Below are 9,253 nucleotides of genomic sequence, written 5' to 3'. Positions count from 1 at the left end.
TTTTGCTATCTGTACAAAACAAGTGGGGGCCATCTTGTAGAGGTAATCCTTGGGATCCTTGCTTTCTCTAAGTCCTGAGATTCATATAGTAGTCAATAGTTGTTTTTCTTAAATGAGGGCTGAATAAAAACTGTGAAAGGACACAAAGCTCTGTTGGCCCACAGTGAACTCCTTTTTTCATGGAGAAACTTCATTATAAGTACAAGTTCACAATAGCTGAAATTGTGATTGAAATCATTTGGATTTCTCCTATACCATTCATACCTTTGTATGGAGTTTATTGTAAGTACTCACTGCAACCAAAATAGCTATTGAAAGTACTGTATGAAAGGCTTCAATGGGAATTTCAAGTTGGCTAGAAAAATGAAGGCTGCAGCTCTAGGGATGTATGTTAATGTTAGAATGATTAAACACAGATACAGAGCCTGCGTTGTGGTCACTGTAAAGCTTGTAAGATGTGGGCAGTTTGGGAGCAACCAAAGATGTGGGGCGCTTACAGAAAGTAAGGTGTAAGGGTTTTTCAGTAGCCACAATTCTAAACTGCAATCAGAAGGCTCAGAGAAACGTGGATGAAGAGAAATGACAACATCAGTTTTGTTCAAAAACAGATTTTTGTGACAATTAAATGGTCATTTTGCCACTAAATTTGCTATTTCCACTCTGCTATACAAAGCATTTACTGAAAAGAGGCAGGGCAGAAGCAGAATGGTTTGATTACTACATTTGAAGAAACTAAAGTTCCCTTACAACATCTGTTTGCTCAGTGAAGGATTATAATAATTAAGAGCTATTAGAGCCATATTGAGAACTTTTATGCTCATGCCTGCTTATCCTGGATTTGACTGTGAATCTCGTATTAGTTTGGTGAATGCCCTGAGTGCTTTGCAGTGATTAAAAGAAAGATGCCACCCAAATGCTGATATCAAGCAGTGATTGCGTCACTGCGTGTTTTAGAACTAATTCATAAGGTCGTGTAGAGAAAATGGCTGTTCTTAACAGTATGTTGACAGTGAATGTTATTTAAAAAAAAAAAAATCCAAATATTTTTATTCTTTGGAGATTTCAGTAAATATTTTTGTCTACTTGAGGAAATGGTAGTTCTATGCATAGAAAAATCCTGTGAAGAGTCCAAAAACCAGTGTACCTCCTAAATCAAAATCAGGGGCAAAGCAGAACATGAGGCTGTTTTCTCTACTTATTTCTTGCTGTAATATGTGCTTGCCTGGAGTGGGGTAATCTAATACGTGTGTAGTACTTTACACAAAGCAACTGTCTTAGAAACCAACAGAAAACCAGTTTTGTCTCACTTAGAGTAGATCACATTTACTTGTGATGAATAATTTATACAGCAAATGTAGATTTTTTTTTCCTGTTACTAATGCACATACTTAATTGTATTTGTTAAGTTTATGTGAATGTTTTCAGACTGTGGGGCTGCTTGTGAGCTGTTTACGCCAACAGTTTATGTCTGGCTCTTGAGCCCCCCTGTGCTGCCCCCCTCTGAGACTGGCTAGCTGGCTCCTGAGCCTCTCATGGGCTCGTGGAGAGCTTGGTATTCCTGCAGTGAGCTTTGGTGCTTTTGGTGAGCATTTGTGCCTGCCTTTGGTGTTCTGTCAGGAAGGTCACCCTTCCCACTGACCTGCAGGGTGGGGAGGAAGAGGAAGGCACTCTGAGTATTGACGGCCATCAATCTTGAACCAAACAGCAAGTGAGAATTCCCAGTGGGTGTTCACAGTCTTTGTTTCGTATGTACCTGTTTGATCTAGTTCTGACAGTACTTGTGAAAGATGGTTTATGCTGTGACAGGAAAGGCCAAGGCATTTTTTTCTCCCATTTCTCTTCCAGCAGGATCAGCCAGACATTCCAGCTCATAAGGACCGTCAAAATCTCTGCTGTCCTCAAGTGCAAATACAACAGCAAACAATGGCCTTTTGTCCTCACAGAAGCCCATAGTGTTGACACAGCAATCGTGTGCTGCTTCTGGTCATCATCTGGGGGCACGCAGAGCAGGACGTAAACTGTCCCCCTGCTTCTGTGCGGCAGTGTTTTAGGAAGCCAGCCCTCTTGTGTATGTGTGGCTGCAAATTCAGGAGAACAAAATAAAGGATTTGTTTTTCCTGACCAGGCAGGCTCTCTGAACTGTTAGACTGGTTTCTCCTAAGCATGATGCTCTCTTCCAACCGTACAATTACGGCATTTGGAAGCAAGTTTTATGTGAGGAAATCTCTTTTAAAATGGTTTTGTGCATTATACATGGGAGTAATTTGGACTGGGGTGTCTCTCAACATTTTTTTAATCGCTAGATTGCTTTTTGTTAGAAACATACTGTGTGGGAAGGCAGATCAACTCTCAAAGAGAGACAGATCTCAGACTGACCCTCACAAAACCCTATGTGCACAAGGTTACATTGCTCTGTGATGTGATTATGTGCTGTTCTCCACGTTAGGAAGTTGGGATGTTATGCTTAATGAGTGGATAATTTGAGCAGATTTTAGAAAAACCCTGCTCAAGTTTAATTCGGGGAGTTCAGACCGAAAGCAAGGCAGAGGACAACCTTGGAGAAGTGGGGCATGATCCATCATCTTTCATCTCCAGTACAGCCCTAGTGAAACTGATGCTCACAGCCTACTTGGAGGCCTCCTCCGTGCTGGGAGCAGAAAGCTCCATGGGGGAGAGATGGGACAATTCCTCTCCTGATTTTAAAAACCTTTCCTATTTTCCCCATTGTGGAAAGGAGTTTTCTGGCAATGTACAGATTCAGCACTTACTGGATCCCAGCAGCTTGGCTCAGAAAAGATTTTTAACCACAGACTCGAGATTTTGCACAGTACATGCACCTGTGGGTATTTCACTGGGTATTTTATCCTTAGTAATGGTTTAAGCTGAAAACTGTGAATTATTTTCAATTACACACGTAGGTTGCAGTCACATACAGACACTGTGAAGAAGCACAGGAACAGAAACACAGACTTTCTTGTCATGTTTTGTGTAAATAGCTTCATTATATATATTAACCTGCAGGAGTTGTAGGCTTCTTTACTTGTCTTCTTGTCTGGCACTGGGCAAGTAATTTTTAACTTCTTTGGATTTCCAGGTCTGCAGCTATAAACTATGGATAAGAACAGGGTTGCTGTGAAGAGTAGAGCACTCGCTGAATCTTTTGAACACCAAATTACAGTGATGTTTTCCAGTGGTGCTAGGTTGTTTCTAAGCCAGCATTTAATATAATAGCATTCTGTTTTTTCAGGTGTGTATTTAATGAAGGAGATAATACATAAATGTGAGCTTTGCACAGGAATATCTCATTTAACAAATGTCCAAACAGTATTTGGTTCTAGGAAGATAAATGCCTCCTTTAGCAGAATTAGTAGCAATTTTTGAATGTTTACTGTTTTCATTTGTAGGTTGCCACTGTGGTACCTTTCATATGGCAGTTAAGTCTGAAGTCAAAAATAGATGGGAATTTTCATCCTCCTTTAAAACCTACACAAAAGCTGGGGGAAGCTGCCTAGCTTCCTTTGGCCTGTTTCTAAGCTCTTTCTGTCAGATAGCTGCTGCAGTATATTCATAAAGAAGCAGAAGTGCACTTCGAAGTTTCTGGTGCCTAATGATAGTCACCATTAGATTGGTGTGCTGTGTGACATCCATCCATGCGCTGATTCCCAGTAACTTCATAGTACAGCGTTATTGGTGCGAAAATGCTGCAAATGTATCAACGCACCAGGAAAAAAAACACCAAACAGCTAAACAAGCATGAGTCATGTACACCACATCAAATCAGCATGTTCAAATGAATATTCTTGATCTTGCCGATGGGCAGAATAATCAGTTTTGGAGTAGGATCGTATCTTAGTGCAGAGTACCAGCTGCTTCAGCTAACAGGTGAGAGAAATGCTGGCCTCTCCTCCTGGAAACATTTCTCTCCCACAGCAGACAGTAAAGCCTGCGTGAAATAGAACCTTTGATCTTTCTAACAGGTCAAAGTGCTGGGCAACGAGCATGGCCATGCCTGTTTATTAGCAATGTTCTCACATGCCATTCAGGTGAACAGGGAGGCTCTCCTGCTTTCCCCTTCTGTTGCCTCCTGAGGAGTACACTAACAGCTCTGCCGTGTGGTGGAGTCTCAAACCGTTTCAGCTGCATGTGAATTATTAGTCAGTGTCCATATAGAAATAGCTTACGTTGTGGGTGAAATGTTTGCCTTTCCTCCTGTACCTGAAAGGCCTATGGAGTGGGAGTTTTCTAACAGGCTAACTCTTGTGTGCCTACAGTTATGTTAGGTCTTTGATTGGCTCAATCCATTGCATTTTCTCTTGCCTCTCTTCATTAATTGTGTGAGCAGGGTCCATTGGCACAGTCAGAACATCTCAGAACTTCTGTTTCCTCTTGCCATTTCCTTGGCTTGTGTTCAGGCTGTGTCCCATATTGGCTGAATGGCTCCACAGAAACTGTGGACTCCTCAAGGATTTTTCTGTAGATTACTTAATTTTTTTTTGTTTGTTTGTTTGGTTGGTTGTTTTTAAAAAAGGGTAACTCCTTAGATGACTGTATCCTTCTTACTCTCAACCTCTTTCTTTTGTTCTCAAGGTGTGAGATTAAAATGGATTCAGGTTTTGTTAAGGGGGTAAGATGCTTTTTTCAAGATGCACTCAAAAATCAGATGGTTTAGGAAATGAACCTTACTACTGAACGATTATTTCAAACCATGCATAAATAAGTAATAAAGTTTGTTGTGATTTTCTAGTATAAGGCTGCTTGGTTAAAGCTAGAAAAATTCCAAGGAATTGAAGTATTTTGATGAACCATTGGATGCTTGACTTTTGTAGTCAAACATTTTTTTCCTGCAAGAAGAATATTTGAATTCTTTGATATTTTTTTCAAGGAAAAAGCTTGTATTCTAGTTCTTATTTATACCAGTAAGCTAGCTAAAATAAAGTATTGCTGGAAAAAGCACATAATTAAAGCAAGACATTTCAAAAATGCTTCAATTAAATATAAGCCAAAATATATGGTCTCAGATGCATATGATGTATACATGTATATAGTGTCTGTGGTGTCTGTAGTTCTCCTGGTGTCTGCATAGAGAGAAGTCCATCAGTTTATTAGTGTCAATACAAGATGTATCTATATACATCACTTTAGGTAGCGATGTATCACAATTTATTTCCACTGGCAAAGAAATGATCCATAGCTCAGTTATGAAGGTAATTCCCTCTTCTGTGGAAATGAATTCCATTATACCATAGCTTACATTTATGTATTTATATCAAATGTGTTAATTTCATTTTTACCTAGCAGTTTAGTTAATAATTATAATAAATATTAATGAGGGAACTGTCTGTTCTCAACCTCTGTATAGCTGCACCTGCAGTAGGTTTCGGAATCCCTTTAATGCCCTCATCTTCTGTAGGAACTGAGAGCCTCCCCATAGAACTACTTCCCATCTTTTGTCAAATACTATGTCGTAGTGACAACAATACTCATTTTGCAGCCAATTTCCTGTGGGTTTTGATGTCCTACAAGATGTAAACTAAAAACTTTTTGGGGAAATGTGACTTTTTTTCTTCTTTGACATTGGGAAGTGAAAAACAAAAATATAGAAGCACATAATTTCTTTCATTTCCATTCTTATTAACTTCTTCTGCTGTTAGGATTGCCTTTAAAGTGTTTTTTTTTTACCTCATACTTTGCTGTCAAGGCATTGAAGAAAGGTTGTACAGATGCCCTGCTGTTTAAACGTTACTTTATACGTGAAACACATCAAACCAAAAATCTCTCTTTTATTTTTTATTTCTAATAAGAAGCAAGTGGCTGAGCAAAGATGGGTTGGAGCCAGTGCTTCTTAAAGACAATCTCCACCAGGCAGTAGATCTCAATGAAAAGTTGTGGGGTTCTTTGTTTTACCATCACCTCCTGATTTTATTCTTCTTTTCTACATAGTATCTTTGCTCTTCCTGTAGATACTTAACCTAAGACAAAATCTCTCTGCCTTCCTTGTCCTATGCTCTGTAACAGCAAAGCTGTCACCTTCATCTGCAGGCAGACAGCACCAGTTGTTCCACTCCTCTGAGCTGAGTGCAGTGAGGTCAGCAGGATCAGAGCTTCCCATACTGTGTGTGGAATTGTCTTTTGGCCTTAACCCTCTATCTTCATCTGTCCCATATGATGATATCAGTTTGGCAGGGTTTTATGAGGAGGAGATGTGCACACTGAGGACAAGGCTTCAGGGAGTGATGAGCCCTTCAGCCACTGTAAACTTAAATGTAGGTGCTGGGAATCCTTGAGAATGGCCCAAATTTGCTATTATGTGTTGGCCCAGGATTTGGTGGGTTGCCTCCTGCTGCTATGCACCAGCCCTGAAGACAAATGCTAGGTGACCAGCCCTTGGAATAAGATGTTAGAAGCTTCTTTCACAAACCTCCGAGGGGTGTGTTCTAAGTGAAAGGATTGAAGAAGTTGGGAGTAAGTTGTGTTTCATCCCTCCTCTCCCTTGTGCAGTGGAAAGAGCAGAAGTTGTTCAGACTGTCACTTTATGAAAGTTGCAGAGTTAAATTCCATGCTGTCATTTCTGTCTCATTTCCCACATATCTAGATTAAAGATCGATGTCACAAGTTGGCTTTGCAACTTGAGCTTAGGAAGGAGAACAGCTACAAAGGAGGCAGCTCCTGGTTAACACGCAAATATGCTTGATAGTTGGTGAAAAGGGCAAAGAAAGCATGAAAGGTAAATAGATTTACATTTAAATGAGCCACGTGCTGGAGGTTTTCCCCAGTATAAAAGTCGTTCTTGAAAAAAACTGTGAATGTGACAATGTGAATGTTTCATCCAAACAAAATTCATAAGATCTTAATAAGATAAACAAAAATGTAAAGAAAACCACACAAATTAAGGACTAAGCAGTCTACAAGAGCACCTGCATGGTATGCAGGGCCCAGGGCTTTGGTACCAATGTGTGAGAATGAGCACGCAGTGGACAGAAGGAGCAAAGAATGGGTATGTTTATAAGGTGCCTTGGTCTTTCATCTCAGCCTGCAGGTGTGCAGGTCTTGCTAATGCAGGCAGAGTGACAATAACCTTGGATTTTATGTCCTAAAAGAGATTTTGTCTTCAATTTCACATGCATCAAAGGAATGGGAGGGATAAAACTAAAACTCCACAAGACAGAAAAGAGTATATTTGATTCCAGATCGTTGGTTCACGCTGTCATTTCTTCCTTCCATCTTTCCTTATTCTTATCATTTGGATCTTTGGCGTGCCTCAGACTGAGGCAGTTGTTAGCCAGTTGTTTACATGTTACCAGGGATTACTTCATTTTTTTTCAGCTGTAGAATATAATTTTAACCCTTATGCTTTCCTTTGCTGAAGATTTGGTAGAGTTCAAAAACATGATGGAAGAAACAATTGAGCTGCAAAGGAATCTGTACCATGTATAAGGGAACAAAAGTACTGAGTGAAGTCCATCTTCTTAGTCGTATCTGTATAGTGGTTTCATTGCAAGCATTTGCTGGATAGACACTAATCTTGGCTACAGATTGCCAGTGTGACTGTAGCATACATAAAATAAGAATCTTGAATTCTTTCAAGATATTTTGAGAAAGCATTAAATGGAGTAAAAGAGAGCAGCTCTATTTCATTAGAGCGCATATATCTCCTTCTAAAGTCTGATCTTCTAAAGTCAGATCTTAACAGCATTTTCAAAATAATATAATAATTGAAAGTTTTAAAATTTAATTATTTCAAACTACATTCATACAAATATTGAAAATAAGAACTTTGCTGCATGACTCTTCTGTTTTGAAATGACCTGAGCTGAAATACTTAATCACAATTATCTGTTGTTTCATGTGATGTGTTTGTGCTTTCAGAGGTTTAGCAACTATTCTGTAGATCAGATTATATAATTTTATGTGCTTGGAAGAAGACTTGCTACTATTCAGCCTTGTGAGAAACAGCAGTGAATGTTTTGTATTTCCTAACTGAATGAAGAAGTACTGCATATGAAACTAAAAGCCTAATTTCATTGTTGCTTTAACAGCTGCTTTCTTCTTTTGTGATTTTCTGGCAACATTTAATCACAATTTGCAAGGTTCAATACTGTGTATGTGATATCTACTATACTGTTCTACATTGTTCTCTCTATGAGCTAGAGTAAGTGTTCTTGGGATGCTAATCATTATCTTCTTTGCACTATTGCCTGCATAAACAAGCTATAGATGTGTTTACGACACAGATACCCACCATTCCAGATGTGTTCCAGGGAAGGTCAAAAGTCAAGTGTTCTTACCCCTAGTCTAATGGAAACACGTTCTTTTGAAGTTTGTAATTGTAATTGCGAGAGATTGCAAGCAAATTCTAAATTCCATTTAATAAGAATAGCTGCAAATTAACTCACTATATAAAAATAGATTATTTTTATCAATTAATGATCCCTCTCTTAACCTAACCATAATTTTCTTTCCTGAAGGAAAAACTAAGGTAAACTTAATGTAGAATACGTGCATAGAAGCAGTGAAGAAAAAGAGAACGTGTTTACTGTCAGTTCCCAACTATCCTATTCAGGAAGAGTATCTTAAATTTACATCACCAGTTGCATTACTTGAGAAGGAAAAAAAGACAGGATCCCTGTTGGGTGTCTGTGTAGCTTATGCTGAGTAAATATTGACAAAGTAGTCTAAAGAGCAAACACTTTGACATTTGTAAGGTCCACTGGAAGGTCTTGTATATATTTATACAGCAAGAATGAGTACAGCATACCAATTTTCTTGAACTAGCTCCTGACATAGCTCCTGACATAATTCTGCATGGGCTTTCTTGTTGAGAAAGGTGTGTTTAAATGTGAATGGGTCATTTGCTATACCCGTAATGAATATCCTTCAACTCGTAGTGAGTTGTTTCAGAAGGTTGCGTCACCTACTTTTACTCTCTCCTCCTTCAAAATATGATACTACTAATAATGATAACTTCTTGAAAATCTCATTTTTTGATTATCGCAACTAGGAATTCTTTTGCTTTGTAGGAATTTTTGATGTTTGTTGTACTCTATATTTATTAAGGATTGAGTCTCAAAACTGTAATGAGCAAAAAATGCTTGCTTAATTTAAATTGTGAATCTGTCTGTTAAGAAATGCATTAGGGGTAGGAGAAGCATAAGACATATTAATTGACAGACAGGAACTGCTGTCTCTGAGGTTGATACAAGTAATTTATTACTTTAGAAATGAATGCCACCTCCAGAATGTGCTTCATTAATTT

The sequence above is a fragment of the Meleagris gallopavo genome, chromosome 13, assembly GCF_000146605.3.
Source record: "Meleagris gallopavo isolate NT-WF06-2002-E0010 breed Aviagen turkey brand Nicholas breeding stock chromosome 13, Turkey_5.1, whole genome shotgun sequence".
Taxonomy (NCBI): Eukaryota; Metazoa; Chordata; class Aves; order Galliformes; family Phasianidae; genus Meleagris; species Meleagris gallopavo.
This window is presented reverse-complemented; position numbering follows the sequence as displayed.